Here is a 26,621-nt window from a genome sequence, read left to right as displayed (position 1 = left end):
AAATCAGTAGCGATGGGTTTTGAAACCCGCCCCTGATCCAGAGTCATTGACTGAGATGGGCTGCTAGAGTGAGTGAGTGAGCGAATGAATGAATGAATGAATCCCCAGAATTGCTGGATGGGAAATTCTGGGAGTTGATGTCCACAGAGCTTAAAGTTTCTAAGGCTGAGAAACACTGCTCTAGCAAATGACTTCATTTTGGACAGCCTCTTAGGTTATCACCTCTGTTTCCCAGTGCCTTAAAAATCAGCCTTTGGGAGTTCCAGCACACTATTCTCTGAGAACAATTTTCCACAATTGGGACATCCACAAAAAACAGCAAATATAGCTTGAAGGGACTTCCTAAAATCAACAACAATGAGAAAACTCAAAAATATTACTTGACAAACGAGAATGAAACTGGATAAACAAGCCTGACTTACGGTACCTTTGCTTATTTTGGCACCTTGTCCTGGCCATTAGAACTGTTATGTCTACCATGTTCCCTCCCTCCCCCACCCCTGCCGGAGAAAGATAATGGTAAATTCCACCCCGTATCCTCCTTTTACTTAGTTCTGTCTCCCCAACCAGATAAAAGCATAAACAGTTCCCTTCAAAGTTCTCCCAGGGCTTTTGACTTGTATTTCCACAAGCAACATAATCTTGATGGAGGCTCTTCTTAAGATATCCTGATAGTGTCACACACCAGATGCCTAAGCAATTAAGACTGTGGTTTGCTAATTACCTCCTTGGCTGGGTCCTTGATGTCACGATTTGGACTCTGGACAGTTACAACGATGAAGTTCCATCACAAGCAGATCGTAGGAGAAGAGCCTGGGGGAGGAATCAAGAGAGCAATCAGCCTGGAATCATTACATTCCTACAAGCAATCTAAGTCCAACCCATCTTAGAATAGAATAGAATAGAATAGAATAGAATAGAATAGAATAGAATAGAATAGAATAGAATAGAATAGAATAGAATAGAATAGAATAGAATAGAATAACAGAGTTGGAAGGGACCTTGGAGGTCTTCTAGTCCAATCCCATGCCCAGGCAGGAAACCCTATACCACTTCAGACAAATGGTTATCCAACACCTTCTTAAAAATTTCCAGTGTTGGAGCATTCACAACTTCTGGAGGCAAGTTGTTCCACTTATTAATTGTTCTAACTGTCATCTTGAATCCCTATAGAGATTCTCAGTCATCCAGGTCATGGTTGTCCCAAAGGTACTTTTTCAAAAGGCAACTTAGTGCAGTTGTCTTTTGAAAAAGCACCTTTGGGACATTTGAATTCAGTGGTGAAATCCATTTTTTTTTACTACCGGTTCTGTGGGGGGGGGTGGGAATGGAGATTTTGTAATATCCTTCCCCCAAGAGTGGGGTTGGGAATGGAGATTTTGAAGTATCCTTCCCCTGGAGTGGGGTAGGAATGGAGATTTGGCAGTATCCTTCCCCTGCCACGCCCACCAAGCCACACCCACCAAGCCACGCCCATAGAACTGGTAGTTAAAAAAAAATGGATTTCATCACTGACATGGATACATATCAAGATGGTGAGGAAGGAGAGGCCTTCTGGACTGAACTTTGAAAGACACATAACCACCAAATATGCCCTGAACTTTTGAAGACCTTCTCTCTGCCCTAAGTGTGAATCATTCATGAGTGGTCTGAATGAAGGTGAGGACAGGTGTTAAATATTTGACTTCCTTTCTTTTTGTCTTCCTGTTTCTCTGCCCCAAGGGAGGCCAAGTTTATTCATTTGTTCCTTGCCACTGACAGGTTCTCAAGAGGCCTTAAATGTTTAAGTAATAGCGGAGTCCAAGAATGCCCACGTGTTTATTGATCAGCGAGGCAACAAAAAAGGCTAGGAGGCAAACTTTTGGCAGTTAAACATGATGGGAATTTTTCCCCTGTCAGATACATTGACGTATGTCCCCAGTAATGACTCGCAAGGTCAATACGCCAACGGATCTGCGGCTACCGATCAGATTCAGAGAAGCCATGCATAAATTACAGCCAAAATATATGGAAGTGGGGCATTTAGAGGAACTGGCACATTTAAAAAAAAAAAGAAAAAAAGACAGCGTTATTAAGTGATTGATTATAAGTCAAGTGAAATATGCCATTGAGCCTCGTGGGTGTCCTGTGAGGTTGACAGGAGGGCGAGTTCACGGTTTGGAGTGGGGGTCAGAAAAGTGTGTGTTGAACTTTTAAAGATCCCTTCTGGGCTGGACTCAGCTGAAACGAAGGATTTTTAAAGTAAGTGGTGTTTCAGAGCCTTAAAGGCAAAATTCTCCCCCTCCTCCAATTCATTTTACAGCTATAGGTTTGATGCCCTTTGTCTGAATGCTTTCAACAAGCCCCATTTTTATTTGTTTGTGTATATCCGACCTTTATTATTTTTACAAATCACTCCAGGCGGTGAATATATCCTACTCACCTTCCTCTTCCTATTTTCCCCACAACAACAACTTTGTGAGGTGTGTTGGGGGAGGGGAGAGAGAGAGAGAGAGAGAGAGAGAGAGAGAGAGAGACTGACTGGCCTAAGATCACCCAGCTGGCTTTCATGGTAAAGGTGGGACTAGAACTGACCATCTCCTGGTGATTGGCCCAAAATCACCCAGTTGGCTTTTATAGTTAAGGTGGGACTAGAACTGACCATCTCCTGGTGATTGGCCCAAAATCACCCAGTTGGCTTTTATAGTTAAGGCGGGACTAGAACTCACCATATCCTGGTGATTAGCCCAAAATCACCCAGCTGGCTTTCATGGCTAAGGCAGAATTTGAACCCACAGTCTCTTGCTTTCTAGTCCAGTGCCTTAACCGCTAGACCAAACTGGCATTTATAAGTCCTTCCAACTGCAATCCAATACACAAAATCCCATTCAGTTTAACGGAATTTATTTCAGCCTGGACTTCTATAGGATTGCAAGGTTCCAGTGAGATATGCATGATATTTCCATTTTGCATTTTTATCCAATTAGGTTTAGGAGGCAGGTGAGTAACTGTAAGTTAGGTTTCTTTTCTTAATGAAATGCTGTCATTTTCTGTGGTGTTTTTAATTTGTTAGCTTTCAATTTCCTTACCCAAGCTAGCTGCCTGGAAAGAATGAAGGGGTCAGGCAGGAAGTAAAGAAATAATAGGCGGCCCAAGCCACAGTGTGAAAGCATAACCAGGGGCGCCACTTTCTTGAATGACATTGAAACATAGATTTCTACTGATATAAATGGGACTTCAACAGGAGAGTTCAACTACAGGTTTAGTGGATGAGATACAAATCCATTCACATTTGAAGTAGACCTTTAGATATGTCCTTAAAGACTTGCCAAGTTCAGCTTCAACCTTCTCTTGTTATCCCTGAAACCGCCATGCTAACACCTCATTTATTGTTTGGGCCAAGCACCAAAGACTCTGAGTTCTAATCCTTCCCTTAGGCATGAAAACCAGCTGGGTGACTTTGAGCCAATCACCAGGTGACTGTGAGTTCTAGTGAAAACAGGCTGGGTGACTTTGGGGTAATGACCAGGTGACTGTGAGTTCTAGTGAAAACCAGCTAGGTGATTTTGAGCCAATCACCAGGTGACTGTGAGTTCTAATGAAAACAAGCTGGGTGACTTTGGGGTAATGACCAGGAGACTGTCTATGGCAGGAGTGTCATAGCCAGCGGGCTGGATGTGTCATGTGCTGGCCCCGCCCCTCCCAGTTTAGCGAAGGGGGGAAAAGTCCCAATACATCACGTGACACCATTGTGACAACGTGAGTTTGATACCCCTGGTCTAGGGAGAGTCTCAATCATCCAGGTCATGGTTGTCCCAAAGAGGCTTACAGCAATAAAATTTTCATCTGCAAGAAAACAGCCAAGCTCGGAGAGGACCAAGAAGCCCTCAGAATTCAAACCATAACATAAGGACTAGGGATGACATGATAGGAGTGTTCCAATATCTCAGGGGCTGCCACAAAGAAGAGGGAGTCAAGTTATTCTCCAAAGCACCTGAGGATAGGACAAGAAGCAATGGGTGGAAACTAAGAAAGCAGCGGGATCATAACCGGAGAGATTATTTTGATGTGCTAGATTATTGTAAAGTGTAGGAGCATGGTGGCTCGCATGGTTAGGATGCTGGGTTGACAATTGACAAGCCTGTGTTTGAATCCCGAGTGCTGCCATGGGAAGGGATGAGCTCCCGTCCTTCACTCAAGCTCCTGCTGAGAACATAAAAGGAGCTCCCAACTGGGCATCCTCTGGGCAATGATATCTCAGGGGTTACCACACAGAAGAGGGAGCCAAGCTATTCTCCAAAGTACCTGAAGGCAGGACAAGAAAGCAATGGATGGAAACTAATCAAGGAGAGAAGCAGCCTAGAACTGAGGAGAAATTTCCTGACAGTGAGAACAATTAACTAGTGGAACAACTTGCCTCCAGAAGTTGTGAATGCTCCAACACTGGAAGTTTTTAAGAAGAGTTTGGACAACTATTTGACTGAAGTGGTGTAGGGTTTCCTGCCTGAGCAGGGGGTTGGACTAGAAGACCTCCAAGGTCCCTTCCAACTCTGTTATTCTCTACTCTACTCTACTCTACTCTACTCTACTCTACTCTACTCTACTCTACTCTACTCTACTCTACTCTACTCTACTCTACTCTACTCTACTCTTATATTCTTACATATCAGATGATGCCCAAATCTCTTAACCATCTTCCAGGAGTGTCTTAATAATGATAGCAGAGATACACCAAGGATAGCCAGTTCTACAGTAACCCATGCTAGGCTCTGTGTAGAAACTCCCCACAAACAACAGCAACTTCAAGTTTTTATCAAAATCTGGCACCAGGACCTTGTGGTCCTGCTATGGTCAGGAGACTGCAAGACCCACCTTGACTGGCTTGCACGTGATTCTGGGATGGGACTCTCAAAGAAGGAGAAGAATAGAATAACAGAGTTGGAAGCCACCCTGGAAGTCTTCTAGTCCAACTCCTCCTTGAAGGTGCCTGAAGATGCCTCCCCTTCTCCTTTGTTCAGCAAGCAAGAGTGGGAAATGAGCAGGGTAGTTTAGAATGAGCTCTAAATGTCTAGAATTTTCTTAATAGGAAGGAGAAATCAAAATATGTCACTAACTCCTATTGCTACTGCACTGTTTTGCTTGAACTGTGTGTCCCTCAAGGTCATAAGTTACAAAGTTCACATAAGCATTCCTTACTGTCAGAACAAGTCAAACTATTTGCTTTTCCCCATCTCACCTAAATGTCAAACACAATTTGCTTATATTTGCATCGAATTTTCCTACTTGCTGTTTGAATGACTTCAATCACCGTTCTCTATAACCTTAAAGAACAGGCATAGTTTTGGGCAAGATGTACTGAAAGATTATGGCCAGACTATTTGTTTTAGTTATCTGCCTTTAAAAAATGGAAAGAAATCCATCACAGTCCTTGCTTTGCTAACAGACAAGTATCTGAAATGGATGCATGAATCACGGGTGACGTGGAGAATGTTTTTCAAATTTGCAAACTGAAGTTGCAAAGCAGATGCTTCAGGAGAGCAGGAAGAATGGCTTATCCTGTCCAATCTGGTCACTCTTCTATTGCAGTCCCTCCAGGTGATTTCTCACCCCACCTGAGCCTTGGAGGTACCCATATAAAGGTAAAGTCAGCCTGGAGGGAAGGAAAGCAATGGAGGAATTTGGAAAGAAAGGAAAAGGAAAAGGAAAATAAAAAGGGAAAAGAAAAGGAAAAAGGAAAAGGAAAAGGAAAAGAAAGAAAGGGGAGGAGAGGGGAGGGAGAGAAGGAAGGAAAGGGAGGGAGGGAGGGAGGGAGGGAGGGGAAGGAGAGAGAGGGAAGGAAGGAAGGAAAGAGAAGAGGGGAGGGGAGGGAGAGAGAGAAGGAAGGATGGGAGGGAGGGAGGGAGGAAGGAAAGAAAGAAAAAGAAAGAAAGAAAGAAAGAGAAAGAAAGAAAAAGAAAGAAAGAAAGAAAGAAAGAAAGAAAGAAAGAAAGAAAGAAAGAAAGAAAGAAAGAAGGGAGGGAGGGAGGGAGGGAAGGGAAGGGAAGGGAAAAGGAGTGAGAGAGAAGAAAGAGAAGGAAGGCAGGAAGGAAGGAAGGAAGGCAGGAAGAAAGAAAGAAAGAAAGAAAGAAAGAAAGAAAGAAAGAAAGAAAGAAAGAAAGAAAGAAAGAAAGAAAGAAAGAAAGAAAGAATTAAGAAATGTGGACTTTAATTCCCAGAATTCCCCCAGGCAGCATGTGGACTTGAAACCCACATATATTAAAGATGCCAAAGTTGAGAGACCTTCTCTAAGCCCTTTGGGTAACCATCAGAGCCTCCCACAACACTGTTGAAATTTTTTGATTGGCTGCCCGATGATGAAAGCACGACTTTTTGCTTTTCAAAAAATAATAGTCGCAAAAATATATACACCGAGCCTCAGACAGTAAACAGACGCAGTTTACTATACACAAAAATGAAATCCGATCCCATATCTGAAAAGAGAATGTAAATGTTCCAGTCATGTATCTACTTTCAACTCCAGCAATGCCATTCCATCACCTCCAACCCCAGGCATCTTCTGGACTTTGGACTTTTGTGTTTTAATTTGCAGCTTAAAGTTATATAATTTTCCTCAGCCTTATCTTGATACGCCTGTGTGTGGGGCGTGTGGGTGTTTTTTTTTCCCCCTCAGAAAATATTATTATCAGGGCTTTAACATTCCCTTTTGTGTATATACAGTATTTTTCGGACTATAAGACACACCTGACTATAAGATGCACCTAAATTTAGAAGAGGAAAACAACAAAAAAAAAGTTTCTGGCCTCCATGTACCCCATTTTTGGTCCTTTTTCAGCCCTTTTCCAGCCTTTTTTTGGCCCATTTTCGAGGCTTCTTTCAGCCCATTTTTGAGGCTTTTTTCAGCCTGTTTTTCAAAAAACAAGCCAAAAAAGCCTCAAAAACAGGTCAAAAGAAGCCTAAGAAACAGGCTGAAAAAAGTCTAAAAACAGGCTGAAAGAAGCCTAGAAAACGGGCCAAAAAAGCCCCCAAAATGGCCCAAAAAGCCTCAAAAATGGGCCAAAAATGCCTCAAAAATGGGCTGACAATAGGCCTGTAAAAGGCTGAAGAAAGGCCCAAAAACACAACATGCAGAGGCCAAAAAAAACGGCTGGCAGGTGAGCGGGGCTTCGGCAATATTTAGTCTATAAGACACACAGACATTTTCACCCCCTTTTGGGAAACAAAAAAGTGTGTCTTATAGTCCCAAAAATATGGTAGTTAGTACTCAACATTTGACCACAATTGGCATTAGAATTGCCATTGTTAAGCACAGGAGGATATTAAGAGAATTGTGCTTAAATTTTAGGAGCTGAAGAATTTTGGAGCTGAAAAAGCTTCTTGGATGAGAAGTGAGACGTCTTCAAAGAAAAACCAGAAAGTCCAGTTGCCAAACTTGGGACTAATTTGAGGAGCTTTTTTTGCCACAGTGATTAAGCAAATCACTGCAGTTGTTAAGTGAAGCACTAAACAAACCCAGCTTCTCCTACTTGACTTTGCTTGTCAAAGGTCCATTGGGAAGGTCACAAAGGGCAATCACATGATCCCTCAACTGCCCGAATTTTGATCATGTGACCCCGGGGAGGTTATGAAGTTTGTAAATGCAAGAAGTGCCCGTAAGTCACTTTTTCCAGTGTGGTTGTAACATTGAGCAGTCACTAAACAAATGGTTGAGGACTACTTATATTATGTACTTAAGTATTTATTGGGAATTTTCCAGTGGTGGGTTCCCCCGGTTCGGCCGAGCTGGTAGCAGTGATAATATGACGTCACCAAACAGATTCTCTTTGTTCGGGAGCTGGGCCCTCCCGCCCGCCCCTGTGTTATTCTTACCTTTTATTTGGCCCCGCCCCCAATCTCTTTGCTGCCTCCTGAGTCCCAGCTGATCGTCTAGAAGGAAAACAAACTGTTAAACTCTTAAACTGCCGCAGGGCTTCAGAGGGCCGCCCTACAGCTGATCAGCGGTAAAAGGCAGTGTGATGGTAGACCAGTGCGCTTGAAAAACAAATGGGTAGACTGGAACGCTCCAAAAACAAATGGGTAGACTGGTGCACTCCAAAAACAAATGGGTAGACTGGTACGGCTCTGCAAGCAATTAAAAGCCTGGTAGACCAGTACCTCTGCTAAATCCTAAAGAATTGTCACATAACCATCAAATCATGCCCACAAAATAAGCCACGCCCACAGAACCGGTAGCAAAAAATTTTAGAACCCACCCCTGGAATTTTCCACACATACATCTAGCCATACATTCTCAATCTGTGCTTGGTTTAATAGGCATATGTAGTATCATATGTAGGCATATAAATTGCAATAAAATAAAATAAAATAAAATAAAATAAAATAAAAAATCATATGTCCCCAGGGGAATTAAACACACCTAATTCTACAGTATGTGTAATTTCTGGACACCTTTCTTTCCAATACATCAAGGTAACTTGACCAATACTGCATCATTTCGGAAGCACCAAAGAGCTTCCAGGTTGAAAGGATTAGCCAGTGACATCACCGTTCCCTGGATGACATCTAGTTGGGGGATCCTTTCATGTCCCCGCTAAGCTGGTACCCATCTATCTATTCATGGTTGCCCACTTTCGAACTGCTGGGTCAACAGGAGCTGGAGCGAGTGACGGGAGCTCACCCCATCCTGCAGCAGAAACCATGTCTCGAACGCCAGCCTGCCAATTATCATTCCAGCCTCCTAACCACACTCTTTAACTCTTTAAAGTTATTTACTGGTGTTAGGTTTTTTTATATATGGTAACTGCAGCAAGGTTATTGTATGCCTAAAGACAGAAAACCACAGAAATACCCATAATGGAAGAATTTCATTCTTCTAGGAGGTGGGGGGCTTCCGACAATTACAAGTAGCGAAGAACAATTGGGGAGGGGATAAAAAGGACAAAGGGAAGGAGGAACAAGAGATGCTGTGAAAATCTGGATTATTATCTTCAATCAGGGAGGCGTGAGCTGCATCACTTCCTTGGAGAGACACACATATTTTATGCGGGAATAAAAGAAAACATCGCTACCACCACCACCACCCCATCAGATTTAGAGAGGGTTTCATTCAAAGATGCACGAAGAGACGAGCAAGCTGGTATCAGCAGCTTCAGAATGGGTTGATCCCGGAGTGGGAAGCTGGACATTCGCAGGGGTTCGGGAGAATATCTAGCTAAGATTCTGTGCAACCCCCAAATCCCACTCCTGGTTGGCCCTGCCCTCCCCCCACCCCCACCCCCCCAGGATTCCCCCCATGGCCCATTTTGGATGCAGGTAAGTGCAGGGCACGTGCAGAGGCTCAGGGAGGGCAAAAAACAGGCCTGCCGGAAGTTCGGGAAGGCCAGAAACGGGCCCGTTTCCGGCCTCCAGAGGGCCTATGGAGCCTGGGGAGGCCGTTTTCGCTCTCCAGGAGGCTCGAGGAAATCCTCCAGAGTCTCAGGAAGGCAATCCCCCTCCCACCATGATGCAGGAGAGTGACTAGGCCATGCCCACCACGGCCACACCCACCCAGCAACCAGGCAAAGAACCCCTTGCTGAAGTTTTGGAAGCCCACCCCTGGGTTCATCACTGAGGGAAAACGGGCTGTGCAAAGCACAGACAGTCCCCTGGAATTGGATACTCAGATGAAATCATTTGGTAAAACTATCTCCTATTTTTGCAAGAAAGATAGAAGAGACGGGGAGGGGGACAGGGGCCCTGGAAACAGCTAATGGAGGAGCAGCTGTTGCAGATGTCATGTGTAATTTCAGAGTTTTCTCCAGAAAGTTCCCCGGAGGCACACAGTTCAGATTTTGCAAGGGGGTGAGTTGGAATCAAAGGGGGGGGGGGTTCAGTCAGCAGGAGGCCAAGAGACGCGGTGAGGGTTTGAAGGGGTGCTGAGAGAATTAGCGTTCTTTCATTGTTTAATCCCTGCTGGTTGGGGAGGGAACAGCGGTCTGGAAAGCAGAATTAAAACTGAAGCAGAGAAAAATAACAAATAATACATTAAGAACAGCCAAACGTGATAGCACAGGGAGTCCTGGACTTACAACAGTTCATTTAGTAACGGTTCAAAGTTATATGGCACGGAAAAAAAGCGACTTATGACCATTTTTCACAGTTACGACCATTGCAAAAATCCCCACAGTCACGTGATCAAAATTCAGATGCTTGGCAACTGACTCATACTTATGACCGTTGCAGCATCCCAGGGATCATGTATTCGCCTTTTGCAACCTGCTGACAAGCAAAGTCAACGAGAAGGCCAGATTCACTTAACAACCATGTTATTAACTTATCAACTGCAGTGGTTCCCTTAACAACGATGGCAAGAAAGGTCGTAAAATGGGGCAAAACTCACTTAACAAATTTCTCACTTCACCACATAAATTTTTGGGCTCAATTGTGGTCGTAAGTCGAGTATTTACAACTTACGTTGAAAACTTTGTAAGGAGCAAAATTGTAAGTCCTCAACTTACAATTTGTTTAATGACCATTCAAAGTTATGATGCAATGATAATGATGCAACTGAAAAAAAGTGTCTTAGGACCGGTCCTCACACTTACGACCATTGCAGCATCTCCCGGGTCACATGATCAAGAAATCAGGCACTTGGCAACAGGTATGTATTTATGATGTCACAGTGTCCCAAGGTCATGTGATCTCCGTTTGCAACCTTCCCAGCTGGTTTCTGACAAGCAAAGTCAATGGGGAGAAGTTGGACTTAAAAACTACAGTGATTCATTTAGCAGCCTTGGCGGGGAAAAAAAAGTGTTGTAAATTTGGGTGCGACTCACTAAATTTTGCTTAGCAACCAAAATTCTGGTCTCAATTGTGGTTGCAACTCGAGGGCTCGTGCATTCATCATGCAATCATCCCTAAATGGCACAGAGCAATCATATCCATCCATCACATATGCAGCTTGTTTTGAACGCTGTCTTGTTCTGGGCCCTCTTTAAAATTAAGACCACGCCTAGAATGCTGCATCCACTTTTGGGCACCACACAATAAAAAAGGATGTTGAGACTCTAAAAAGAGTGCAGAGAAGAGCAACAAAGACGATTTGGGGGCCGGAGGCTAAAATATATGAAGAACAGTTGCAGGAATTGGGTATGTCTGGTTTAATGAAAAAAGGGATGTGGTGGCTTAGTGGCTAAGATGCTGAGCTTGTCAATCGAGAGGTCGGCAGTTCAGCGGTTCGAATCCCTAGTGCTGCGTAACGGGGTGAGCTCCTGTTACTTGTTCCAGCTTCTACCAACCTAGCAATTCGAAAGCAAGTAGAAAAATAGGGACCACCTTTGGTGGGAAGGTAACAGTGTTCCGTGCGCCTTTGGCATTTAGTCATGCCAGCCACATGACCATGGAGACGTCTTTGGACAGCGCTGGCTCTTCGGCTTTGAAATGGAGATGAGCACCGCCCCCTAGAGTTGGGAACGACTAGCATATATGTGCAAGGGGAACATTTACCTTTATCTAGTTTAATGAAAAGAAGGACTAGGGGAGACATGATAGCAGTGTTCCAATATCTCAGGGGCTGCCCCAAAGAAGAGGGAGTCAAGCTATTCTCCAAAGCACCTGAGGGTAGAACAAGAAGCAATGGGTGGAAACTAATCAAGGAGAGAAGCAACTTAGAACTAAGGAGAAATTTCCTGACAGAACAATTAATCAGCGGAATGACTCGCCTCCAGAAGTTGTGGGTGCTTCATCACTGGAAGCTTTCAAAAAGAGACTGGACAGCCACTTGCCAGAATTTATTTATTTATTTATTTATTTATTTATTTATTTATTTATTTATTTATTTATTTATTTATTTATCATATTTATATGCCGCTCTTCTCCCGTAGGACTCGGGGCGGCTCACAAGATAAAACAACATGACAATAAAATAATATTAAAATAATCCAATTTAAAATCCCCAAGCAATTAAAACTCCCGGCAGATCAGGGAATTTGCTGAAAAAGCCATGTCTTCAGGTCGCCACGGAAAGTGCGGAGGTCGGGGGCCGTCCGGAGCCCAGTGGGTAACTCATTCCAGAGGGTCGGTGCGACCACAGAGAATGCCCTCATCCTGGGCGCCACCAGCCGACATTGTCTGGCCGATGGCACCCGGAGGAGGGCAATCCTATGTGAGCGCACTGGGCGGTGGGAGACCGGTAGGAGGTGGTCCTGCAAGTACCCCGGGCCCCTGCCATGAAGGGCCAGAAATGGTATAGAGTCTCTTGCTTGAGCAGGGGGTTGGACTAGATGACCTGCAAGGTCCCTTCCAACTCTGTTATTCTGTTCTGGATTCATGCATTCATCATGCACTTGTCACTGTATAGTGTGAAGCAACCATATGTAACATGTTTTGAACAATATCTTGTTCTGGGCCCTCTTTAAAATGAAGCCTGAGGTGATTTTTCCAGCTAATTAGAACCGTAATCAATGTATGTATCCTGCGTGGTGTATTTCTATTCTTGGAAAATATAAAAGACAAACCTGAAAAAAGGGGCACGTCTGAAAGAGGTTCATAAGGATAACAATATTTAATTTTTAAATTAGCACTGACGATGTTACCTAATTTGGGTAAGGAAACATCTGCAAGAAGACAAGCAAGCTCAGAGAGCACCAAGGAACCCTTCAAATATTTAATGTTTATGTTTATTAATGTTTAATAATGTTGAATGTTTATGTTTATTTACAAAGGACAATCCGAGAGCAAAATCAAGAAAAACTTTACAAAGAACATAACATCTAAAATTGAACAGTATAAGCAGGGGTGGGATTCAAAAATTTTAGCAACCGGTTCTCTGACTGGTTGCTGGGTGGGCGTGGCCATGGGCGTGGCCTACTCAGCCTCCTGCACCATGCCGGGGGGGAGGGACATTTTCACCCTCCCCAAGCTCCGGAGGCTTTTCTTGAGCCTCCAGGAGTGCAAAAACGGCCTCCCCCGGGCTACGGAGGGCCTCCGGAGGCCGGAAATGGGCCTGTTTCCCGGAGGCCTGTTTTTTGTCCTCCCAGAGCTCCTGTGTGGGCACTGCACTTACCTGGCATACAAAACAGACCACGTGGAGACTCCTGGGAGGGGTCGGGTGGGCAGGGCCAGCCAGGCTTTGCAACTATCAGTTCGGCGAACCAGATGTAAAATTAGCAACCGGTTCACCTGAACTGGTCCGAACTGGCTGAATCCCTCTGCTTCTACAGGCAGTCCTCAACTTACAGCAGTTCATTTAGTGACCATTCAAAGTTACAATGGCAGTGAAAAAAGTGATTTATGACCATTTTTCACACTTACAACCGTTGCAGCATCCCCGTGGTCACCTGATTTATATTCGGATGCTTGACAACTGAGTCACATTTATGACGGTTGCAGTGTCCCGGAATCACGTGATTCCCTTTTATGACCTTCTGACAAGCAAAGTCAATGGGGGAACCAGACTCACTTAACAACCGTGTTATTCATCTAACAACTGCCGTGATTCACTTAACAAATGTGCCAAGAAAAGTCGTAAAATGGGGCAAAGCAAATTTCTCACTTAACAGCATAAATTTTGGGCTCAATTGTGGCCGTAAATTGAGAACTACCTGTATGGAGATTATTCTACCCGCTGAGAATAATGCTGAAGTTTTAGGATTTTTTCCCCCCCCCAGAAGAAACATCCTCTTTAAAATATTTTTTAAAAAACCACACAGGATGAATGTTGAGCCACTTGTTTTGGATATGAAATTCTCAAAATCCCTTTCATCTCGCCAAAAGCACCCATAGCCATTAATTTAGCTCTGCTTGATCACATTTGGGCCCATAACCCCATCAAAGCTTTTAATGGTTTCAGAAGATCAGCTCTCTCAGAGTAAGGGCTCGCTTAAGTGAATCTGAGTTATTTCAGATTTAGCATTGTTGCATTGGAAGCGCTAAGATTTGTAGAATTTTGTGAGAGGGGACAAAGAAAGAAAAAAGGGGCCTAGTAGGCCTCCCTTCAGCCTTTTGGGAGCAAAAATGGGCCATGGGGGGGCACCGCACCACCACCCCGCACCCCATTTTGAGTCTAGTAGACATCCCTGCACTTACTTGGGAGCCAAAATGGGGCTGGTGGGGACTCCTGGAAGGGGCGGGGAGGGGAGAGGAGGGGCCAGCCAGCAATTTAACTACCGCTTTGCCCAAACTGGCCTGAACCGGCTGAATCCCACCACTGTCGTACATGGGTTTCCAAGTCCCATTCACTTGGCAATTTTTGAACCTGGGGTTTCAACCGTTTCATCCATAGATAATACCTGACCTCGGCACAGATAGTCCTCGACTTACAATCACAACTGAGCCCCCAAATATCTCTTGCTAAGTGAGATGGTTGTTAAGTGAGCTTTGCCCCATTTTACGACCTTCCTTACCCTGGTTGCTAAGTGAATCACAGCAATGGTTAAGTTAGTAATACGGTGGTTAAGCGAGTCTGGCTTCCCCATTGACTTTGCTTGTCAGAAGGTCGTAAAAGGGGATCACATGACCTGGGACCCTGCAACCGTCATAAATATGAGTCCTTTGTCAAGTGCCTGATTTTTTTTATTACATGACCACGGGGACGCTGCAATGGTTGTAAGTGTGAAAATCAGTCATTAGTTTTTTTAGTGTCACCATAACTTTTTTTTTTTTTGAGTCGCCCCCATTATTACTCGCGCGGCTGCATTCTGGACCAGCTGGAGCCTCCGGGTGCTCCTCAAGCCCAAGAAGCCTTCTAGAATATACTGTATAAGAGCTGCGGTAGCGCAGTGGTTAGAGTGCAGTACTGCAGACTACTTCTGCTGATCACCGGCAGATCAAATCTCACCAGGCTCAAAGTTGACTCAGCCTTCCATCCTTTCGAGGTTGGTAAAATGAGGACCCAGATTATTGGGGGCAATAGGCTGACTCGGTAAACTGCTTACAGAGGGCTGTATAAGCACTGTGAAGAGGTATATAAGTCTAAGTGCTATTGCTATTGCTACTACAGGGCCTGTATGGACAACTATAGGAAGCTCCAGTCCTAGTTTACCTCCAATTCATTTGTCCATATAAAGGATTTTATGTCACGAAGCCTAATTTCAGAAATCAGAGTGACATGGGACTAAGCCACATCACCAGTAAGTTAACACTGATTTTAAGAAAGGAAGCAATTGTGGTTTCTTTTGCAGGCCCCGCCCATGATGGACTATCAGGAATTTGTCCATTTTTGAATAAAGTTAATTTTCAAAACTGCCCCGGGTGTATTATTTTTTTAATGCTTTTGCATCATTCAAAATGTCTCAGCGTCTGAATTTACATTCTTTTCTCTTTCTGAGAGGCCACTTGCCCAAAGCTAAACTTAAACAAGGATGTTTCTCTGTAAGGAGTGAATGTTTCTCGGTAAATAATGATTAAAATACCTCACATTTCAGGTTAGTTAAAATACTTGAGGTTCTGACATCAGAAGGAAAGAGAAATATACTGTAATACTGTGCATTTCAAAGTGATCTGGTGCCCTCTAGTGGTAAAAATGTGCTTTATTTTTGGATTGCTTTGGTTTAGCTTTTTAAAATTAAAGGAATTCCTCGATTTACGACCACAATTCAGCCCAAAATTTCTGTTGCTAACTGAGACACTTGTTAAGTGAGTTTTGCCCCATTATACAACCTTTCCCTGCCACCATTGTTAAAGGAATCACTGAAGTTGTTAAGGTAGTAACACGGTTGTTAAGTGAATCCTGCTTCCCCATTGACTTTGCGTGCCAGAAGGTTACAAAAGGTGATCACACAATCCCAGAATGCTGTGACTGTCATAAGTATGAGTCAGTTGCCAAGTGTCTGAATTTTGATCATGTGACCATGGGGTGACTGCAATGTGAATTTTTCACACTTTCCTAAGTGTGAAAAACCGTCGTAAATGCCTTTTTTCGGAGCTGTCGCAACTTTGAATGGTCACTAAATGAATTGTTGTAAGTCGAGGACAACTTGTATTTTGTCCTAATGTTTATCTCTTTTTAAACACGCTGTTCAACAATGGGCATATTGTTTGGGGTATTTTTTCTGAGTTGAGAAATACTGGAAAAGGCAGGTTTTATTTTGTTCACATGTATCCCAGTTCTCCTTGACGATTGGAGGCTCCGAATTCAATAATTTCCAACGAATCAAAGTAATTTCTTACCCCTCAGAAATCAACGGCAAGGCATCATGCAGTAATCAATAGTTTATTACTTAGACATTCTGCTGATCTATTGCAAATCACTTTCCCAGTAGACCTTGAGGTATTTGACTTGCTGAGTACCATCCCTGTATTGATGGTAAAATATATTTTCTTTTTTTTAAAAAAAAAATAAACATCTCATTGCTTCTGTTCATTTAGTCTACATTTTGGGATTGAGAGAAACAGCTAATAGGCATGAATGAATGAATGAATGAATCAATCAATCAATCAATCAATCAATCAATGAAATATGATATCATTTCTATTTATGGCTATATTAATTTCATACACGGATCAGCTAAGGTAAAATGCTAAAGATTAGAAAACACAAAGATAAATAGCCGTTGAAGATTATGATCTTTATTATTACAGGTAGTCCTCGAGTTACGACCACAATTGAGGCCAACATTTACGCTGCTACGTGAAACATTTCTTAAGTGAGTTTGCCCCGTTTTACGACCTTCCTTGCTACAGTTGTTAAGTGAATCATTGCATTTACAAAAGGGGATGACATGACACCCCGCCCGGGACACTGCGACCGTCATAAATATGAATCAGTGGCCAAGTGTCTGAATGTTGATCATGTGATCATAGGGATGCTGTAATGGCCGTAAGTGTAAAAAAATGGTCATAAGTCACTTATTTCAGTGCCGTTGGAACGTTGAACGGTCACTAAATGAACTGTTTGTAAGTCGAGGGCTACCTGTATTAAGATAACCCTTGGCGGATTAGTAGCTGCATTAAATGAACCAGCTCTTTGCAACTGCAATTCAACACATTATAAACTTGGTTAGTATGAGCCACATTTGGGGAGAATGCAGTGGTGAAATCTAAAATTTGTTACTACCGGTTCTGTGGGGGGGAGGTAATGTGACTGGGTGGGCATGGCCAATTTTTTTTTTTTACTTTTAAAACCATTTTTGAAAAGGTTGTAAAAAAATGCTTTCAAAAGGCTCTGACGATCCCAGCTGAGTTGCCTGATCGGTAGAGGCTTTTTTAAAAATCCCAGCTGAGTTGCCTGATCGGTAGAGGCTTTTTTAAAAGGGTTTTTTTCTTTTTTAAACCCTTTAACCCTTTTTTAAAAAGGGTTTTTTTTCTTTTAAAAGCCTTTGACGATCCCAGCTGAGCCGCGTGATCATCAGAGGCTTTTTTTTTTTTTTTTACATTTAAAAGCATTTTTTGGCCAAAGAGGTTGTAGAAAAAATGCTTTTAAAAGTAAAAAAAAAAAAAAAAAGCCTCTGATGATTGTGCAGCTCAGCTGGGCATGGGAGTGGGGGCAGGGATTTTTGCTACCGGTTCTCCGAACCACCCGCCTCCATTGTTACCGGATCGGGTGATCCAGTCCGAACGGGAGCATTTCACCCCTGGGAGAATGATTGAACAATTTTTTTCAAGGAAACTTTTAGCTAGCTGGACGAAAGTGAATGGTAATAACGGGAATAAAACACACATTTTGGCTGAGTTTTGAACCAGACTCTGTAGCTTACAAGACAAAGCTTTTAGCTGTTGTTTTATTTTAATACAGTATTGATAGCAAAAAGCTCTTAGAAACACTTCAGGTGCACAAAAAGGCTAGTAAGAAACGATGTTTGTTTTCATTTCAAAGGTGCCGGTTGCTTTTATCAATATGAACACTTTGATGCTCTGACTTTTTATATGTGAACTTAACTTTGTGCCTATGTAGATAACACCCGCGAAGACAAATATATAGGTAGACTTCTACTTACGTCCACAATTGAGCCCAAAATTTCCAATGCTGAGCGAGAGAGTTGTTAAGTGAATTTTAGCACTTAGCACTTAGACTTATATACCGCTTCACAGTGCTTTTATAGCCCTCTCTAAGTGGTTTACAGAGTCAGCATCTTGCCCCCAACAATCTGGGTCCTCATTTTACTTGGAAGGATGGAAGGCTGAGTCAACCTTGAGCCTGCTGAGATTTGAACTCCCAAATTGCAGGCAGCCGGCAGTCAGCAGAAGTAGCCTATCGTACTGCATTCTAACCCAGGGGTCAGGAACCTGCGGCTCTGGAGCCGCATGTGGCTCTTTCATCCCTCTGCTGCGGCTCCCTGTCATTCAAAATATGCGTCGCAACTGCCAATGTGCGACACTCGCCGGCACATGATTTATTGAGCTTTTCAACCTCTGGTAGGCCAACCATGGATAAGTCCAAGAAAAGAAAAGTTTCAGAAGAAAACAAAACATTTAATTTAACTGCATATGCTAGTTTTGTGGCCGCTCAAGGAATAGTCAGGCACGGGAAAGGTTTTGTGGCTCCCGGTGTTTTCTTTTCTGTGGGAAACGGGTCCATATGGCTCTTTGAGTGTTTAAGGTTGCAGATCCCTGCTCTAACCACTGCACCACGGTGGCTCCACCGTTTTGCTCCATTTTATGACCTTTCTTGCCACAGTTATTAAGTGAGTCACTGCTGTTGTTGTGATACTGCGACCCATCATAAGTATGAACCAGTTGCCAAGCATCTCTATTTTGATCACGTGACCACGGGGGTGCTGCAAAGGTTGCGTCACAGGTCACTGTTTTCAGTGCCGTTGTAACTTTGAATGGCCACTAAACAGCTCAGCAGTGGCCGTAAATCAAGGACTACCTATAATTCCAATCAGATTCGAACAATGCAGATTGTAGCTGTTCACTGCCACACTGGAGTGCAATGTTCCTTACTCTTTAGTTAAATAACGAAGCTATTTGGAGAAAACACTTGTTAGTTCTTCTAATAATGATACCTTGGCTTTTTCTATGTCAGCTTATGCTTCTATTTAGCCACCTGGGGGCGATGTCTGACCACGTTGAGCTCTTCTTTCAACAATGGGGGAAAAAAACCTAAATCTTTTCTTTTCCAAGCCATTCAGGGTCGCTCTGCGGTCAGGACTGCAGCAGATCCTTGATGACCATTCCCACATACAGAATAACAGAGTTGGAAGGGACCTTGTAGGTCATCTAGTCCAACCCGCCACCCAAGCAGGAGACCCTATACCATTTCTGACAAATGGCAGTCCAATCTCTTCTTGAAAGCCTCCAGTGATGAAGCTCCCACAACTTCTGAAGGCAACTTCTGTCCCATGGGTTGATTGTTCTCACTGTCAGAAAATTTCTCCTTATTTCCAGGTTGAATCTCTCCTTGTTCAGTTTCCATTCATTATTCCTTGTCTGGCCTTCAGGTGCTTTGGAGAAAAAAGCTTGACTCCTTCCTCTCTATGGCAGCCCCTCAAATATTGGAACACTGATATCATGTCTCCCCTGGTCCTTCTCTTCACTAGGCTAGCCAGGATTTAAAGCAGGGAATGGCCAAAAAAAAAAAGTTATATTTTAAGAAGGAATTTCAGTGGCACCATCACGGCCACTAACTTATTAAAAAGAGAGAGAGAGAAAAGAGAAAATTATATGCTGCAAATATCCTGCAGTTAAATAGAGAAAAATACCAGAGCTGGAGGCCAAAATGGAAAGGCCAATATTTAGCATCTGAGAAGAAGACAAAGACAAATCACTTCCCTCTTGTTGCCAAGAAAGGTTCATGAAATCAACTGGAGATAAGTTTTAAGAAGGCTACTTTGAAATGTGGGATGCGGTGGCTCAGTGGTTAAGATGCTGAGCTTGTCGATCGAAAGGTCGGTAGTTCAGTGGTTCGAATCCCTAGTGCCACATAACGGGGTGAGCTCCCGTTACTTGTCCCAGCTTCTGCCAACCTAGCAGTTCGAAAGCACATTAAAAATGCAAGTAGAAAAACAGGGACCACCTTTGGTGGGAAGGTAACAGCGTTCCGTGCGCCTTTGGTGTTTAGTCATGCCAGCCACCTGACCACGGAGACGTCTTCGGACAGCGCTGGCTCTTCAGCTTTGAAACGGAAATGAGCACCGCCTCCTAGAACCGGGAATGACTAGCACATATGTGAGAGGGGAACCTTTACCTTTTACTTTGAAATAAGATCGAAACACAGGGCTTCTTTTTTCGTTACAACTAGTCCACAACTTCCACAACCAACTTTCAAGTGACCTCAATATGGATCTCAGAGAGAGAACTAAAGACCATATGACTGCAAGGAATATAAATCCTTCCATTCCCCACCATTCGGTCAGAACTGAAGAAGCGTCTTGGATGAGAAGCAAAAGGTCTTCAAGGAAAAACTGGATCTAGAATCAAGATCACGCGAAGTGTTAATACCACTTTATAATGCCTTGGTAAGGCCGCACTTGGAATACTGCATCCAGCTTTGGTCACCACGATGTAAAAAAGATGTGGAGACTCTAGAAAGAGTGCAGAGAAGAGCAACAAAGATGATTAGGGGACTGGAGGCAGAAACACATAAAGAACAGTTGCTGGAATTGGGTATGTCTAGTTTGATGAAAAGAAGGACTAGGGCAGTGGTGAAATGTAAATTTTGTTACTACTGGTTCTGTGGGCGTGGTTTGGTGGGGGCGGGGGTAATATGACTGAGTGGGCGTGGCCAACTTTTTTTTTTTTAAAACTTTTAAAACCATTTTTCTGCAACCTTCGGCTGAAGAGGTTGTTAAAAAAATGCTTTTAAAATTAAAAAAAAAAGTTGGCCATGCCTACCCAGTCACATTACCCCCACCACCACCAAGCCACACCCACAGAACCGGTAGTAAGAAACTTTACATTTCACCACTGGCTAAGAGTACATGAAATGCACAAAGCCTTGCCAGTCTCAGTCCAAAAGAAGAGAATTCTCACCCACCCACCAAGTTCTGAAGGGTGGAACGGGACATGCATATTCATCTCCTACCTACAAAGCTAAAGGGAAACGATGAGACGTAGAAGCAGCTCAGCACGTCTTTCCTTCTGGCTGAAGTGTTTCTTCGGCCACCAACATCTTGCTTTCCTTTCATTTGTTGAATTAACATCAAAATTGCTCGGCAGGATCTGGCTGAGAGTCCTCTTTCCTTTAAGCGACTTCCCTGCCATTTAGAAAGCTCCATCCAAGAGACACGGTCAAAAGGTGTCCAGTCTGTTGTCCCTTAAGCAACTCGGGAAATGCTACTTTTTGCAGATGGAAGGTCCATTTAGGGAAAGACATTAGCATGCAGCCAAAGCAGCCTGGCGTGAGAATTAGTGGGGAGGCCGAGGAAGGAATGGAAGGACAGGGGGAACATAAACAATCAAGAGACAGAAAGAAAATCAGCTGGCAGCTTCTCTCATGAATCGCAACTCAGCCAGGTGGCAAAGAACCTGGGTAGAAGCATTTTAAATCATCCAAAATGACTTCACTGTTAAATGTGGCTGGGAAATTCCTCTTGCGGTTTCCAAGATTTGGGTTTAACCCCAGACTACCCTGTTTCCCCCATAATAAGACATCCCCTGATAATAAGCCCAATCGGGCTTTTGAGCGCATGGCAATAAGGCCATAAGGCAATAAGGGAATTTGCACCCACACTGCATCTCAGCTGCCCGCCTGCCGTTCTGTTGTTGTTGTTGCAAATGTTGTAAAACATTTGGGTAGGTTAGAAGTGAATTGCAATATTTTGTATTGTTTTGCCATTTGTATGCCATGAGAGCTAAACATTATTTCAAGAGTTCCTTCAGAGTATAAAGGATGAAAAAGGCTGGTTTAGGTGTCCTTCAATACCATAAGATTTTAAGGTGGAACGGAACAAAACAGAACAGAACATAATAACAGAGTTGGAAGGGACCTTGTAGGTCATCTAGTCCAACCCCCCACCCAAGCAGGAGACCCTCCACCATTTCTGACAGATGGCAGTCCAGTCTCTTCTTGAAAGCTTCAGGTAATGAAGCTCCCACAACTTCTGAAGGCAACCTGTTCCATGGGTTGATTGCTCTCCCTGTCAGAAAATGTCTCCTTATTTCTAGATTGAATCTCTCCTTGATCAATTTCCATCCCTTATTCCTTGTGTGGCCTTCAGGTGCTTTGGAAAATAGCTTGACAGTAGTGGAATAAAAAGTCAGATACAAAAAGTCAACCCTAGCATAGGAACATACTAGCGCCTAGTGTAGCTCGTGTAGAATGTATGTTGTTTATTTCTTTTTCTGAAAGGGCTCCGTCTATTTTTCTTGACAATCTGATTGCTGCACCAAGACAACCTCACAGTAGCCCACAAACCAACCTCAACCCTCAGATGGACCCTGTCAAAACCGAAAGGGCAGACGCAGGGGTGGGTTCTAAAATATTTTACTACCGGTTCTGTGGGCCTGGCTTATTTTGAGGGTGTGGCTTGATGGTCATGTGACAATTCTTTAGAATTTAGCAGAGGTACTGGTCTACCAGGCTTTTAACTGCTTGCAGAGCTGTACCGGTCTACCCATTTATTTTTTGCAGGCACTGGTCTACTCATGTATTTTTGCAGGCACTAGTCTACCCATTTATTTTTGCAGGCACCAGTCTACTCAACCTTCAGCTGGTAAGAACTGAACTGCCGAATTGAAGCCAGCAGTCAGCAGAAGTAGCCTGCAGTACTGCATTCTAACCACTGCGCCACCATGGCTCCTATAGGAAGGAATCTTGCCAGACTAAAGCACAAATCGATTAGATATACCCTGAGAAAGGTTAGGGAGAGTCTACCCAGGCTCTCTACCTGCATACCAAAGATTCCAGGCTGAACTTCTTTTTTTTGCTCCCACTTACGCTCTGTTCTACATTCCACGTACCACAACATGTGCATTGGAATTCCAGCCACTACATTTAAATAGTTAGATAAGGATGTGGGGGGAGAGTGATAGTGGGAATGAATGCCAACATTCTAGGCAGCCATCCAGATGTGCCCTTCCGATTTCTATGCATGCATAAGAAGTATAATCCACACTGGGTCTATGGAGAGGAAAAGCGATGGTTCATTTTTCTAGCTAGCTAAGTAGTTGTCTTGTTTGTTGGGGAAAATTTATAGGAGTTTGTGGCCATGTGAGCGAGTTGCTTCACCTTATGGTGGGATGTTGGACCACAAGCTGATCTTCACCAGCATCCTACTCTGCACTGAAGGAGACTGTTCTGACCCAGCTCTCCGAACGCAACAAACCCTCTGTGGTTAAATCAATGATTCCTTTATTAGGAGCACCAGAAGCCCCGGCAAAAAGTTTCTCTCTCACCACAGGCTAATAAGTCCATCCGGCCAGAAGATGAATAGTTGTCTGCCACATCTATTCATCTCCGCCCCCTGCTTTTTATCCCCAGAGCTAGGGTGTGGCTTCAATAGCAGCGGTAGCTCTTCCATCCCAAGGATCAGCCCACAGATTTCCACTGCTCTCCTCTCCTCTCTGCCTTCTGTGCATCTGTGCTTCAGACACTGGACCCAGCTGTTCCTCCTCTTCCTCAGCAGCCATCTCCTGACCCGGGGGCTGTTGACTCTCCATCTGAGGGCTGATGGACAGCCCAGGCTCCACCTCTCTCTCTCTCTCTCTGACAGCTCCATTCCCTCTTTCCCCTCAGAGCTCTGAGGTTGCCTTGATGCTGAACCTGATTCCCATGCCTCCTCCTCCTCTGATTCGGCTGCTGGAGGGGCCGGTGGCCGATAGGCCACAACAGAGACTCACAGCAGGAATGACATGCTGTGGAGATCTGTATTAAGAACAGCAGCTTCTGCTGTTGAAATGCCAGCAATCCAGCAGATCAAAGCAACTGATCCGTTAAATAGCAGCCATGCATAGCTTTGCCTAATGGAGACCCTTCAAAGATCTGCACAGATTTAATAATTTGGCTCTGGAGTGTCCTCGAAGAAGAAAATTGGCCTTCTCCTTTAAGACCGAGCTGCTTGTATTTCTGAGCCGTGGTTCATTAGAACCTTCCAAAGACAGCAATAAAACTCATTCTTGGACCATTTATTTCCAAAACCTAATAATACTTCTGTGTTAAGAGTGCAAAATGCCAGCTGGATTTTCGATGGCATGTGCTAAAGCTTTGCCTTTTACAGTAGCTAGTAAAGCATAAACATGTCACGGGAACTGCACAAGAAGCAGAGAAAGATCCTTCACCGCATAGCCTTTCAAGAGATAAGTGGAAGACACCCCCCCCCAAAAAAAACCCAGAGCATGCACAATTAGCAGGAAAAATATTGCTGGTAGGAAAGCAGCAGGAACATGACCGGAGAGATTATTTTGATGTGCTAGATTATTGTGAAGTGTAGGAGCACGGTGGCTCGCATGGTTAGGATGCTGGGTTGACAATCGACAAGCCTGTGTTTGAATACCGAGTGCTGCCATGGGGAGGGATGAGCTCCCATCCTTCACTCAAGCTCCTGCTGAGAACATAAAAGGAGCTCCCAACTGGGCATCCTCTGGGCAATGATATCTCAGGGGTTGCTTGCCACACGAAGGAGCCAAGCTATTCTCCAAAGCTCCTGAAGGCAGGACAAGAAAGCAATGGATGGAAACTAATCAAGGAGAGAAGCAACTTAGAACTAAGGAGAAATTTCCTGACAGAACAATTAATCTGTGAAACAACTTGCCTCCAGAAGTTGTGGGTGCTCCAACACTGGACATTTTCAAAAAGAGATTGGACAACCATTTGTCTGAAATGGTATAGGGCAGTGATAGCTAACCTTTTTGCCATCACGTGCCAGGAAGGGGCACGGGGGGGGGTCGAGTGCATACACCCACACCCATAATTCTATGTGCCCCGCCCCACACATGCCCACGCGACCCCCCCACTCCCCCTACTCCTGGCACACGATGACTGGTAGGCCCATTTTTCTTTCTCACCTGGCTCCAGGGCCTCTCTAGGAGTCTGGGGAGGATGAAAACAGCCTTCTCCACACCTCCAGAGGTCCTCTGGAGGCTGAAAATGGCCCATTTGACAACTTCTGGTACGACCGGAAGGCCTGTTTTTTGCTGTCCCCAGCCTCCAGGGCTTCTCTAGGAGTCTGGGGAGGGCAAAAACTGCCTTCCCCATCCCCCGGTGGTCCTCCGGAGGCCGAAAATGGCCTGTTTGACAACTTCCAGTCCAGAGCTGAGCTCACGTGCCCACTGATATGGCTACAAGTGCCACCTGTGGTACGCATGCCATAGGTTCGCCATCACGGGTATAGGGTTTCCTGCCTGAGCAAGCAGTTGGACTAGAAGACCTCTAAGTTCCCTTCCAACTCTGTCATTTTGTTCTATTCTATCTCACTGACTAATTCTTTCAACCTGGAAGTGCCTCGTTGCTTCCAAAACGTGTGTGATGCAACTGTAGAGTGTCATGGGTGGAATAGGGTAAAGAATTAGTGTGATGTGCAGCAAACATTGCATTGGGAAATATGACCACGAATGACCCCATCAAAAGTCCTACAGATTGTACAGTAGGGATGTGAGCACTTTTGTCATCCTGAAAAGGACCCATTTCTTCGTATCAAAAAATCGCTCTGGGCAATCCCACAACCCTAAACACAGATGGATCCTCTTGTTGGGTGACAATTTAATCATTTATGAGATAAATATGGCTCTGGTTATCTTCTGCTCTCTTGAGCAGGGCTGGAGTGTTGGTCACCTACAGGATGTCGCAGTAGGAACACAGGAAGAGAATCTGCCTAGGAGTAATCCTAGGATAGCATAAAATAGTTTTGCAGTACCCAGAAGTTTTCCATCTGCATTTTCAGAAGGTCTATTGTACGGCAGCAGTTTCCCATTCTGGGATAAGAAAGGGCTGAAAAAGAAAGTGTAAGTTCCCTCGGTTTTAAAAAATTGAACTTCTCACCCCACCAATCCCAGATAAATTACAAAATTCTCTTTCCACCCAATGCACAAAGGGGCCTCGTGCTTTCTGCATGGTTGTGTTTTTTTTTTTTAAATTAGATTTATATGACGCCCTTCTCCGGAGACTCAGGGCGGCTTACAATGCGTTAAGCAATAGCCTTCATACTTTTGTATATTTTTTATACAAAGTCAGCTTATTGCCCCCACAAACTGGGTCCTCAATTTACCTACCTTAGAAAGGATGGAAGGCTGAGTCAACCTTGAGCCTGGCGAGATTCAAACTTGCAGTAATTGCAGACAGCTGAAATGTTAATAACAGGCTTTAGTCTGCTGAGCTATCCAGGTTGTTCATTCATTGCTGTCTCCTCCCTCCTAATATAACATTTAATGCAATTCTTTGCTCACTCAAAACTTGTCAGATACCTTCAGCTACATTTAGGACATGTAAAATATTCCATTGCCAAAGGACCAAACCCAGGGATGGGATTCAGCCAGTTCGGACCAGTTTGGCCTAATCCCAGGGGTGGGATTCAGCCGTTTTCACCTTCCCGGAGGCTCGAGAAAAGCCTTTGCAGCCTGGGGAGGGTGAAAAATGGGCCTCCCGGAAGGTCCAGAAGTCCAGAAACGGGCCTGTTTTCGGCCTCCAGAAGGCCTTTGGAGCTGAGGGGAGGCCATTTTCACCCTCCCAGAGGATTGAGGAAAGCCTCCGCAGCCTGGGGAGGGTGAAAATCCCACCCCCCACCATGGCGCAGGAGGCTGAGTAAGCCACGCCCACCGTGGCCACACCCACCCAGCAACCGGGCAGAGAACCA

The sequence above is a fragment of the Pantherophis guttatus genome, chromosome 3 (genome assembly GCF_059756535.1).
Source record: "Pantherophis guttatus breed Tessera chromosome 3, ASM5975653v1, whole genome shotgun sequence".
Lineage (NCBI taxonomy): Eukaryota > Metazoa > Chordata > Lepidosauria > Squamata > Colubridae > Pantherophis > Pantherophis guttatus.
Note: the sequence above shows the minus strand (reverse complement) of the source record.